The sequence below is a fragment of the Dendrobium catenatum genome, unplaced genomic scaffold, assembly GCF_001605985.2.
Source record: "Dendrobium catenatum unplaced genomic scaffold, ASM160598v2 fragScaff_scaffold_1390, whole genome shotgun sequence".
In the NCBI taxonomy this organism is placed as follows: domain Eukaryota; kingdom Viridiplantae; phylum Streptophyta; class Magnoliopsida; order Asparagales; family Orchidaceae; genus Dendrobium; species Dendrobium catenatum.
Window position 1 is genome coordinate 159,576 of NW_021319852.1, and position 11,779 is coordinate 171,354.

Here is an 11,779-nt window from a genome sequence, read left to right on the forward strand (position 1 = left end):
CAAATCTCCTTTAAAAGATCTTCTCATGAGAAATCTGGAAGGACAAGAGAAAAAAGTGAAGTAATCACAATTCACAAACGAAGATCCTTACCTTTAAGTACCAAGTGAACCCTTCACGCTCCAATAGTAAGAATTCTCCTTCAAACACTATCTCACACTCTCTCCTTCGATCTCCCTTCAGTTTGCACGAAAACTAGTAGACAAAAGATTTCAAGACAGTTTTAAGTGGACCTTTTATAAGAAAGACATGAAAAATCATCCAAAAACTACAAAATTTCAATTCAGTACGTATTCGATCATCCTATATGATCGAATTTCATAAGTATGAATAATGTAAATTTTGTTTCTATGAACTCAATGTGCATTAGTATGAAATTCCTTCATACCTGATCATCATCCTATACAAACATAGTTCGTCCGGTACGAACAGTTATTTCAAAGGTTTGTTGGGACAAAAATTGGACGAATCACAAGTTCAAAGAACAGAGAATATCATCTAGGGATGAAGGTGTCGATTCGTCTGGATGAATAGAATAAACTGAAAATCTAGAGGAGATAGTCCTGGGATGAATGGGACTATTCATCTAGACAAACAGTTCAAACTGAAAATCCAGAGGAGATCGTCCAGGGATGAATGAGACTATTCATCTAGACAAACAGTTCAAACAAAAAATTCAGAGGAGATCATCCAAGAACAAATGGGACTATTCATTTGGACGAACATCACTTAGAAAAATTTTTACTCACCCTCTGTTCATTCCATTTGCTCCTAGAGGTGTATAACTGATCTGATTGTCCCGTATGAATATAGTTCATCCTGTATGATCAGTATTAAAAATTATAAATTTTAAAGTTCTTCCCTGGTGTGTGTGTGCTGAGCTACTTAATTACAATCACACTCTTTCTGACTCAAGTAAAACAAATACAGACTCCAAGTTACAAAAAACAACAAGCAGATCTTTGATTTGAAGTCTTCAATAATATGGAGTATGATTTACCTAAAATATTAGTACACATAAGAGCAAAAAAAAAAAAACACTTCCAAAATGTGTTAGGAGAAAGTAATACTCAAAACATTAATATTTGGAATCATCAAAATATATAAGTTGTAAGAATGTGAAGCATGCAAAGCTAAGTAGCAACTCTCTCAACAGAAAGAACCATTGTCTAACGAGCGAGGTCAGAATGACAGTAGCCGGTAGGAGATAATGGTTAGAAAGATCATTGTCTAGCGAGTAGGGTTAAAAGGATCATAGTTGGCTGGAGATAGTGGTAAGAATGACTGTTATCAAGTGATGGAGGTTGGAAGGACCGTAGTAGAAGACATAGGTCAGAAGGACCATAGTCGGTAGGAGATAGGGGCCAAAAAGACCATTATCTAGTGACTGAGGTTGGAAGGACCGTAGTATGTGACGGAGGTTAGAAGGACCATAGTCAAAAGGAGATAGGGGTCAGAAAGATTATTATCTAGTGATAGAGGTTGGAAGGATCGTAGTAGGCGATAGAGGTCAGAAGGATCATAATCAGCATGAGATAGGATTCAGAAAGTCTGTTATCTAGTGATGGATGTCAGAAGGACCATAATAGGCAATAGAGGTCAGAAGGATCATAGTCTAGGGATGGTGGTCAGAAGGACCGTTGTCTGGCGAGGGAGATCGGAAGGACCATAGTCGGTGAGAGATAGTGGTTAGAAAGACTATTGACTGGTGAGGGGGGTTGGAAGGACTGTAGTCGGTAGTAGACAGGGGTCAAAAAGATTGTTATCTAGTAATAGAGATCAAAAGGACTGTAATAGGTGATGGTGGTCAGAAGGACCATAGTCGGTAGTAAATAGGGGTCAGAAAGATCGTTATCAAGCGATGGAGGTTGGAAGGACCGTAGTAGGTAATAGAGGTTGGAAGGACCATAGTTGGCAGGAGATAAGGTTCAAAAAGATTGTTATTTGGTTATGGAGGTTGGATGGATCATAGTAAGCAACCGAGGTCGGAATGACCATAATCGATAGAAGATAGGGGTCAGAAAGACCGTTTTCTGGTGAATGAAGTTGGAAAAACCATAGTTGGCAGGATATAGGGGTTAGAAAGATCATTATTTGGTGATGGAGGTCAGAAGGACCATAGTCGTAAGGTGATGGTCGGTGAAACTCAGCATCAGGTGGTGGTCCGACAAAACTTCGCCGTCGGGTAGTGGTCCGATAAAAGTTCAGCGTTAGGAGGTGGTCCTAATGGAAAGTTGTTTGGATGGATGACCGATATTGAATCCAATGATTGTAAACCATTTATTGGGCATTTAAATGTCTTGATTATATCAAAATTTAGCGATCTTGAGCTCGCTTGATTTTTCTCGTTGAGCTGCTTGATTTAAGAATAAGAATGTCACATTTGGAAACCATTTGTTAAACCAAATTGAGCTTTGAACCTTCCAACACTGCTTCAGGTCCTTTATTTAGACCCATTTGTGCATATATTGAGTTGAATTTGGTGTCGTTGGGTTCATATTTTTTAGATGTTCAGTTCAACCATAAGTTTGTTGAAATCGAAGTTCAGATGGTCCCAATTTTAATTTTGAATGTTTCCAACTTGATTTTTCCTTAAGATTCATGCTCGATCAAATAATTTGTTGATGATATATCAATATATATTGTTGCGTCCTTGAATATCTTCGGCGGTAGAGAAATATAAAGTTCATTGCAAGGTGGAAATTGGAAGAACAAACATTGATATGTCCGTTTGGTACACGAGACCATAGTTGAAAGGTGATGGAGGTCGGAAGGACCATAGTTGTAAGGTGATGGTCGGCGAAACTCAGCATCAGGTGGAGGTTCGACGAAACTTCGCCGACGGGTGATAGTCCGACAGAAGTTTGGCGTCAGGAGGTGGTCCTAACGGAAGTCCGGTGGTTTAGCCGTGATTTGATAGAACTTCAGGGTCAAACAGTGGTCCGGCAGAGGTCTGGGCGTCTGGTGGTGGTACAATAGAGGTCCGGGCATTAGGTGATCACCCAGAAGAGGTCTGACATCAGGTGGTGGTCCGACATAGGTCTGGCGTCAGGTGGTAGTCCGACATAGGTTTGGCGTCACGTGGTGATCCGGCGGAAGTTCGGGTGGTGGTCGAGGAGGCAAGGTGAACTCTGATCTCTCTCTTGTTGTCTTGCTTGAGCATCCCCACCCCCCGGGAGAAGTGAGGGGTCTATTTATAGATTTCTGAGAGTGGCATGATCCTTAAATAGGAGGAAGATTAAGGATAAATGAGGAGTTGTTTGGATGGATGACCGATATTGAATCCATTGTCTCAGTTAGAATCCGTAAGGTGATGGTCGGTAAACCGTTTATTGGGCATTTAAATGTCTTGATGATATCAGAATTTAGCGATCCTTAGCTCGCTAGATTCGTCTCGAGCTGCTTGATTTAACAATAAGAATGTCACAGTTAGAAACCGTTTGTTAAACCAAATTGGGCTTTGAACCTTCCAACAGCGCTTCAGGTCCTTTATTTAGACCCATTTAGGCTTAGATTGAGTCGAATTTGGTGTCGTTGAGTTCTTATTTTCGGGATGTTCAGTTCAATCATAAGTTTGTTGAAATCGAAGTTCAGATGGTCCCAATTTTAATTTTGAAAGTTTCCAACTAGATTTTTCCTTGAGATTCGTGCTCGATCAAATAATTTTTTGACGATATGTCAATATATATTGTTGCATCCTTGAATATCTGCGGCGGTAGAGAAATATAAAGTGCATTACAAGGTGGAAATTGGAAGAACAAACATTGATATGTCCGTTTGGTCGGCAGGACCATAGTTTGCGAGCGGTGAAAGTCGGAAAGATCGTAGTCGGCGGGTGACGTAGGTCGGGAAGATCATTAGTTGGTGACATGAATTAGAAGGACCATAGTTGACGGGCGACATACACACACACACACACACACACCCCCCAATAAATTTAACTCTATTTTATTTATATTTTTAAAATTTAAAACTGATTTATTAATTTTTTAATATAATGTCTTATAACTAATCAAAATATTATAACTCAAAAATTATATTTAAAATATTTAATGATGAAACATCCTAATTTTAAATATTATTATTTATATTATATTAAAAAAACTAAAATTCATTACAGCATTCAGATTAATTCTGATTAGTCCTTAATTCATGATTAATATTCAATCGCAACCTTAATTCTGCAGACGTCAGGCGATCACCTCAACAAAATCATCTCTGTACTTCTATCAACTATTTGGTGCCACTGACTCTAATGTATGTCACTACTTTCTTTGTTTGATATTTATTAGGTTATCTAATTAACTTTGTCATTTAAAAACTATCTCTGTGAATTGTACCGTTGGAATCTACAATTTTTTTTATTACATTCAAGTCAATTAAGTCATACTCATGCATACATCATATACACAAAATTTGAACCCATCCCACCAGGCTTAGGTGGGTTGGTGGGCATGCTTGATTGAGATCCCCCCATCCCAAGTTTGAACCCCCTCTCATATGGCATGACTCCTTAAGTGGGGAGAAAATAACTGTGGGTCCTGCACCTATGGGTTGGTTGCTAGTAGACTCGTCGAGGGATTAGTGGACATCGTCAAGCGCGTCACAAGCTAGTTGATACCCTTGTTCCCAAAAAAAAAAAAAAATTTGAACCCAATACCTCTTTGTTGATAGGCTAAGCTCCCAACCAATAAACTAAGACAAGTTGTGTTGGAATCTACATTTTATGACATTTTATTTGGAATAACTTTTTATTATTTTTTAAAATATTTTTTTAGCAAAAAAAAGTAATTTAAAAAAAAAATTAAACTAAAAAGTTATTTCTGAAAATAATAAAACAAAAATGTTCCAAATGAAGCTTTAAAAAGTATTGAATTAGATTTTTTTTTCTTGTTTACAGAATGATGCATTTTTAATAATTTATGTTTTGATTAATTTAGGCTTCATATTTGTTTCACTTTATGATAGAATTTAATAATTTATTAAATCTTAAATCCTTAAAATATTGCCAAATATTTATAGAATTTAATAGAAATTAATATTAACATGTTATATAATTTTCAGAATTTAATTTTCACAGATTTTACCAAGTCTTAAATTACAAGATTTATTACATTTAGTTAATTTAATTATAGCTTAACCGAACAACCCCTTTGATTAAAAAATAAGGGATTCAAGTTTGGTTTGTGATAGCTTTTGGTAATTACTTTTTCATTAACTTTCAAGATATTTTCATACTATAAAATTGTTTTAAAAAATAATAAGAAAACTAAGCTTTCTTATTGTTTTAAAACTAAACTTCATTGAAAAACTACATTCTCTATAATAACTTTATAAAACAATAATAAAGAAGTCACAAATAAAACTTAAATTTATTCTAAGATTAATGCTGCATTTTGATACCTATATATCACATTAATCTTGTTGCGGACTAGAGTATACGTGGTGGTAGAGTTAAAAGATTTTCGTCTTAGCGATGTACGGATATCTAGCACACAAACAGAGAAGAGACAATAACATGAATTTTTATGTGGAAACCCTGAAAGGGAAAAAACCACGGGGCCTCGCCCAGTAGAAAATAGTTCTACTAGTGTTTTGTTTGAAATACAAGAGGCTGACTCGTCCACAAAGTTAGGACGATCATATTACAATGAATCACTTCTAAATTGAGTTTCAATTACAAAGTTCAACATAGTTCCAGCGTCGCTCTGAAGTTGAGTAGAATTCCGGCGTCACTCGGGTGTCGGGTAGAACTCCGGCGGTGGTTGAGGAGGAGTTATTCCCTTCTATCCTTCTCTTCTCTTCTTCTCTTCTTCTTCTTTCTTGGCCCCTCTCTCATCAGAAATGAGGGGTCTATTTATAGATTTTATGTAGTGGCATAGCTCGTAAATAGGTGAGAGATCAGGGGCTAATAGGGAATGGTCGAATGGATGGTTGATATTGAATCCTTTGATCGTGCACCATCCGTCAGACATTTGAAGCTCTTAATGATGTCAGAATTCAGCGATCTTGAGCTCGTTGGATTTATCTCGTCGAGCCGTTCGATTTGATTATAAGATTGTTAAAATCGGAGACTGTTTGACAACTCAAATTGCTGTATGAACTTTCCAACATCACTTCGGGTGCATGATTTGGGCTCATTTGGACTTAGATTGAGTTGAATTTGGTATCGTTGGCTTCGTATTTTCGAGACACTCAGTTTGACTATAAGCTCACTGAAATCGAAGTTCAAGTGCTCCTGGATTTAATTTTTGAAGTTTCGGGCTTGATTTTGCCTTGAGATTCGTGCTCGATCAAAATAATTTTTTGAGAATATATCAGTTGCCCCCTATTTTCGGACGTCATAGCTTCAGGGGTCCGAAAATATATGTCACAAATTTTGAAGGATTTTTCAGAGTGATTCAGAATCGACATTGTGTGTATGAGCCTCGAATGGTTTTAAAAGTGCAAAAATTGAGTCTGGAACATTGAAAAACGGTCCCGAAGACTCGAAAAATGTGTGATTTGACATTTCCAGGGCAAAAACCAGACCCGGATATGAAAGGGCAGCCGAACCGGCCGAACTGGCCTGCCGGCCGCCGCCGCCGCCACCGGTGGCATGGAAGTACGAGGTGAACCTGCCGTCCCGCACTGCGGGCTGCACATAGCCCGTCTGGCCCACCCGACCGAGTCGCTCCGCGCCTGCCTGGGCCGTCCCACCCACGGGCCTGAGGCCCGCCTGTCCTACCCGACCAAACCGGCCCCGCACCCGCTGGAGCGTGTCGTTGCTTCGCGCCCGTGGGCCTATCAGTCCAAGTCTAGACCGCGCAGTGCCTCGCGCGCCTATGGCCAAGGGACGTTTGGCACCAGTGGTTGCCGCCACCGCCTTACGACCGGTCCCACCGGCTTAAAAAAGTCTTTTTTTTTTTGGATTTTTTGCTTACAAAAATCCCAAAAAAAATTCTGAAAAATTCGTAAAAAATTTAGAAAAATTTAGGAAATTCGAAAATGTTAGAAACTGCCCTCTTCTCCAATAAAGACTATAAATAGGCCCCCAAGGCCTATAGAAAAATTGCACATTCTCTTCTTCTCCATCTAGCTCTCTGACAGTTGAGGCTTTCCACTATTTTTGAGTATGTGACTTTCCCTAATCGAGTCAGTACCCCTCCTCTCGTACAGAAGTTGGAGATTTCCCCTCCTCTTCTTTCTTTCTCCCTCTGCCTCTCCGACAGTTGAGGCTTTTCACTATTTTTGAGTAGGTGACTTTCCCTATTCGACTCAGCGCCCCTCCTCTTGTACAGAAGTTGAGAGATTTCTCCTCCTCTTCTTTCTTTCTCTCTCTGGCTCTCTGACAGTTGAGGCTTTCCGGTATTTTGGAGTAGGTGACTTTCCCTACTCGACTCAGCGCCCCTTCTCTTGTAAAGAAGTTGGAGACTTCCCCTCCTCTTCTTTCTCCCCCTTTTTTCTTCCTACTCTAGAGGCTTCCCACTATCTTTTGTAGGTGATTTTCCCTACTCAGATTTGCGCCCCTCTTTAGTAAAGGAATTGAAATGGGTGATCACGCATCCACCAAAAATCCTCCCGCTAAAGAAGATCATCTCATCGCCCGATCTAAGGGTTTGAAGAAGACTCACAGGGCGCCAAAGACTGATGATGTTATCTCCATCATTACTGAGGATTCTTTCATCTCCTTTAGAAAAAAATTTCATTTTCCTAATGATCTGGTGATGAAGGTGCCTACAAGGTCTGATCGTGCCTGTTTTCCTCCCCTGGGATATGTAACGGTGTATGAATTCAGTTTGCGAGAGGGCTGCAGTTTTCGCCATCTCCTGAATTGATTGACATTCTGACAGTCTTTGGAGTGAGTTTATCTCAATTTTCCTACAGAGCCATGTCGATCGTAATGAGCCTGATCGTGCTTTTTAGAGATCGTGGAGTGGTATTATCTTAAGAATGCCTTTCTCGGATAGGGCATCTCTTTAGTGATGCGCAGGGTCGTATCTCTTTCATATCCAAGTGGTTGGATGTTCATACTCGAGACCCGTCGAAAGGTTTGATTAGCAAATTCTTTTTTGTACAAAATGACTGGAACCTTCAAGAAAAATGGAGAAAGTTGAAGGAGTTACCCGTCCCACTTCATATTGGAGCAGAAGATTTACTAAATATTCTCAAGCTTCCTGATATTGTCGCCCTACATTACGAGGTGCATTATTTGGGCAGGTATATAGACGAAGAACACTTGTTCAAGGTGGGATTATCTACTCAAACAGGAAGATCGCATACACAAATGCTGAAGAATACTTGTTCTTGAAATAGTATTTTGGCAAAAAATAAAAAAAAACATCGAGGAGCGCTGCCTCCTTGGACCCCCGAGATATATATGAAATTTCACACTTTTACTTATAAGTTTGCCCCCCTCCCCCCCCCCCCTCCTCGTCTTCTTGAAAATTAAGGTCGGTTCCGCCATGATCGCATCATTATAGCTTAAGGCTTCATCTGGGATGACTTTCTTATTGCTTCTCAAAGCAGCTTTTTAGTACACAGAAATCTCAAAATTAAAAGGAAGTTAATGCTATATTATATTAAATTAATAGTTTATTTGTAGTTTGTCATATGCAATGCATGCACTTAATTTTTTTTTTTTTTTTTAGATCATAGTTATTGTAAAACAACTCAAGATAAGAAAGATAAATTCTTAAAATATGAATGAGCATTTTTGTGTAATGGTTGATATTTTATTAAAAATTGTAAAGTTAAGAGTGCTCATATTGAACCACTCTTAAGATTGGTGACCTCTTAAGAAGTTACACTAAAAGGACAAAACCTAAGATTATTAGGCTAATCAGGTTAATTTTATGTGCTAGAATAATACTATATTTGAACACAGTGCATCATATATTGAGTTATTTAATAATAAGTGCAAATTTTGAGTGACCGCTTATAGCCTTCTCGCTTTAAAAATTGAGAAGCTCGTCTTTATCATCTCACCTTGATTTTTTAGAATGCGTAAAAATATTTTTCACATTCAGTATAATGTGGAAAAAAGTTTTCCCCGTTTAATAGAACACGGAAAACTATTTTCCCCATTCTATTGAATATTTGAATGCGAAAAACTTTTTTCTGGTTTTCCTTTATTTCAAAATTTCAGTATCATCTTTTGCCTCTCAAGCCTCGCATTCCGTCCAATAATTTACCGCGCTCCTAGTTATCCTGCCCTCCGCCAATTAACACAATAATAGAGGATATATAGGCTCCTGAGCAATTTTTTTTAACAACTAAAAAAATTATTAAATAAAAGAAAATGAGTACAAAGTCAAGTTACAATAATAAGGGAAACAAACAGCCAAAAAGGACTAAGCAAGGAAAAATAAATAAAGAGGGTGTATGTGTGTGTGTGGGGGTAGGGGGGAGGGACTCAAGAGGCCTCCAGCACCAGCCTAGTAGCCAAGCACATACCACCCATAGGTAGAAGAAAATGAACGCAATCCAACCAATGCCGAGATACCCAGGTTGCCAGCCAGCTTAGCCACAAAGGGGAAGCAGGGGCATCCTCATCATCATCCAAAACACCATCAAGAACCATGACAAGAGTGCAAAGAGCCAAATTTGAAACCAACCATCGATGATAGCCAAACAAAACCATCCAACAAGCTACAATAAGCTACAACCACAAGAACAAAAGGATAAAACCAAATGCACTACTTCCTTCCTCTCCTTTTAGCTCCGCCACCCCGCATTATGAGAACCACGATCGACAAAGTGAACAACGACTTCCTCCTCACTCACATAAAACTCCTCTTCATCCACACTAGAAGGAGAAGATAAACAATCTTCTAAAATTAACCAATCTGTTTGAAGCAAAATTGATTATTTTCTAGTCATAGCCACATGATCATGCATTTCAGCGTTAGACAACACAGAAATAGGAATATTAACAATATTAGCATTTCTCACCAAGCCTGCTCTAGAAGGATTAACTAATTTATCCACACCAAAATTAACCGAAGAACATACCACCTAAGCCCTAGGGGATAATTCCATAGGGGAGCCAGACGAATTAGATTGCTCAACTGCCACACAAGGTTGAACAGTTCTAGTTAAAATGCACGGGTCAGACATAGCACCCACATCAGTTAAAATAGGGAAAGAGTTAACTTCACAACCCAAATGACCACCTTCACTAGCATAACCCCGAGCGCCCTGAACAGCAGGCAAGACCCCAGCCAGAACACCCTCAGAAACCTCCACAGATCCCCCAAATTTGCTACAAGTGCATAATCAACAACAAATGCTTCAGGACAATTATTAATATCATCATTAACAATAAGAGTCGCAACAATAGACAAATTATGACCCATAGGATCTGCAATTTTAAGACCAAATGGCCCAAGGTCATCCAAAAACATTGCCCATAATAGGGATAGTAGCCAGGACAAACATAGGGGGCGGCAAAAACCAGAAACAGTAACAGGAGAGGCACGAATAGGGACATTAGAGGCTCGGGTAATCCATTCACAAAAGAATCAGCACCAATAATACCCTCCGTAGCTACTAAAATAATAACAGGGTCAGAAGAGGTCTCAGATAAACCATTCACAGCAAATTCATTACCAACAAGGCGACCATCCCCCAACGAATTAAAAGGAGGAAAGGCAGAGGAATCAAGGTTTGGGTTAAGAATTCTACAACAGCTTTCGAATGGCCGAAAGCTAAACAGTGCACACAATACTCAGGAAATTCTTAAAAAACCATAGATTGAACATTCCCCATACTATCCGTGCTTATCCATATTTGGTATGGGTACTATTTGGACACTGCTAGTTCAACTAAAACACGTGCAATAGACGGATGTGAACTAGTAGAGGTAGCATTATCCATTTTCAAGGGTTTGCAAAAAATCAAACCTAATCCATGAAGAATACGTGGGGCGAACAAATGAGGGCGGAGGTTAGGGAAGGAAATTCAGATGGGGATAACAGGTAATTCAATCTCAACATCAAAAGTATGTGACCACTTAATTAATTTCATATAGCAATTACTCACAAAATATGATCTATGAGCAAAAATCCTATAATAATCCAAGTCGTTAAAGGGCTAAATCAAAACATTGCACTGGTTCAAAACTGTGACGGAAACCTCTCCATTAAGCTTAAGCTTGAAAAAGAAACTCCTAATTGCCAGAAGGGATGGCCTATGGCCTGAAAATTTTCCAATTAGAGAAAATTCAAATAGAGCAGCTAGCGACTCGATTTCCACCTCGAAACTCCACAGCGCAAGAAAACCTCTATGAGAAGAAACCTTAAGTTTGGGAAAGACAACGGAAGAAGGTGAAGATCCAGAAAGAGCATCCTTAAACGAAAGAGAGGAATATCCAACCAAAAAACTTGGATCACGAAATCGTGAAGGCACCATAAAAATGAAAATGATGCAAAGAGTGTAACAACAAGGAGAAGAAAACTTCCCTGGCCACTCGAGAAGAAGCACCCAGCACAAAATGTGGGGGAGAAGTGGCCGGAGCGATCGAAAGGGGCTGCTAGGGTGATGCCCTAGCACACCCCATAGAGCGAGAGCGAGAGCTTTCATGAGGCTCCTGAGCAATATGAATGTTCTTGTAGAAACATGAAACAAGAAGAAGTTCTTGAAATTAATATAAGAGAAAGGAAGAAGTTGAATAAATCTTATTGTCCACCAGAAGAGAATACACGACAATCTATATAGAGAGGTGAGAGCAGCTTAAGAACTAGAGAGCCTATCACAATATGCCACCTCATTAACTAATACAAAAATATATTCATTGTGTAT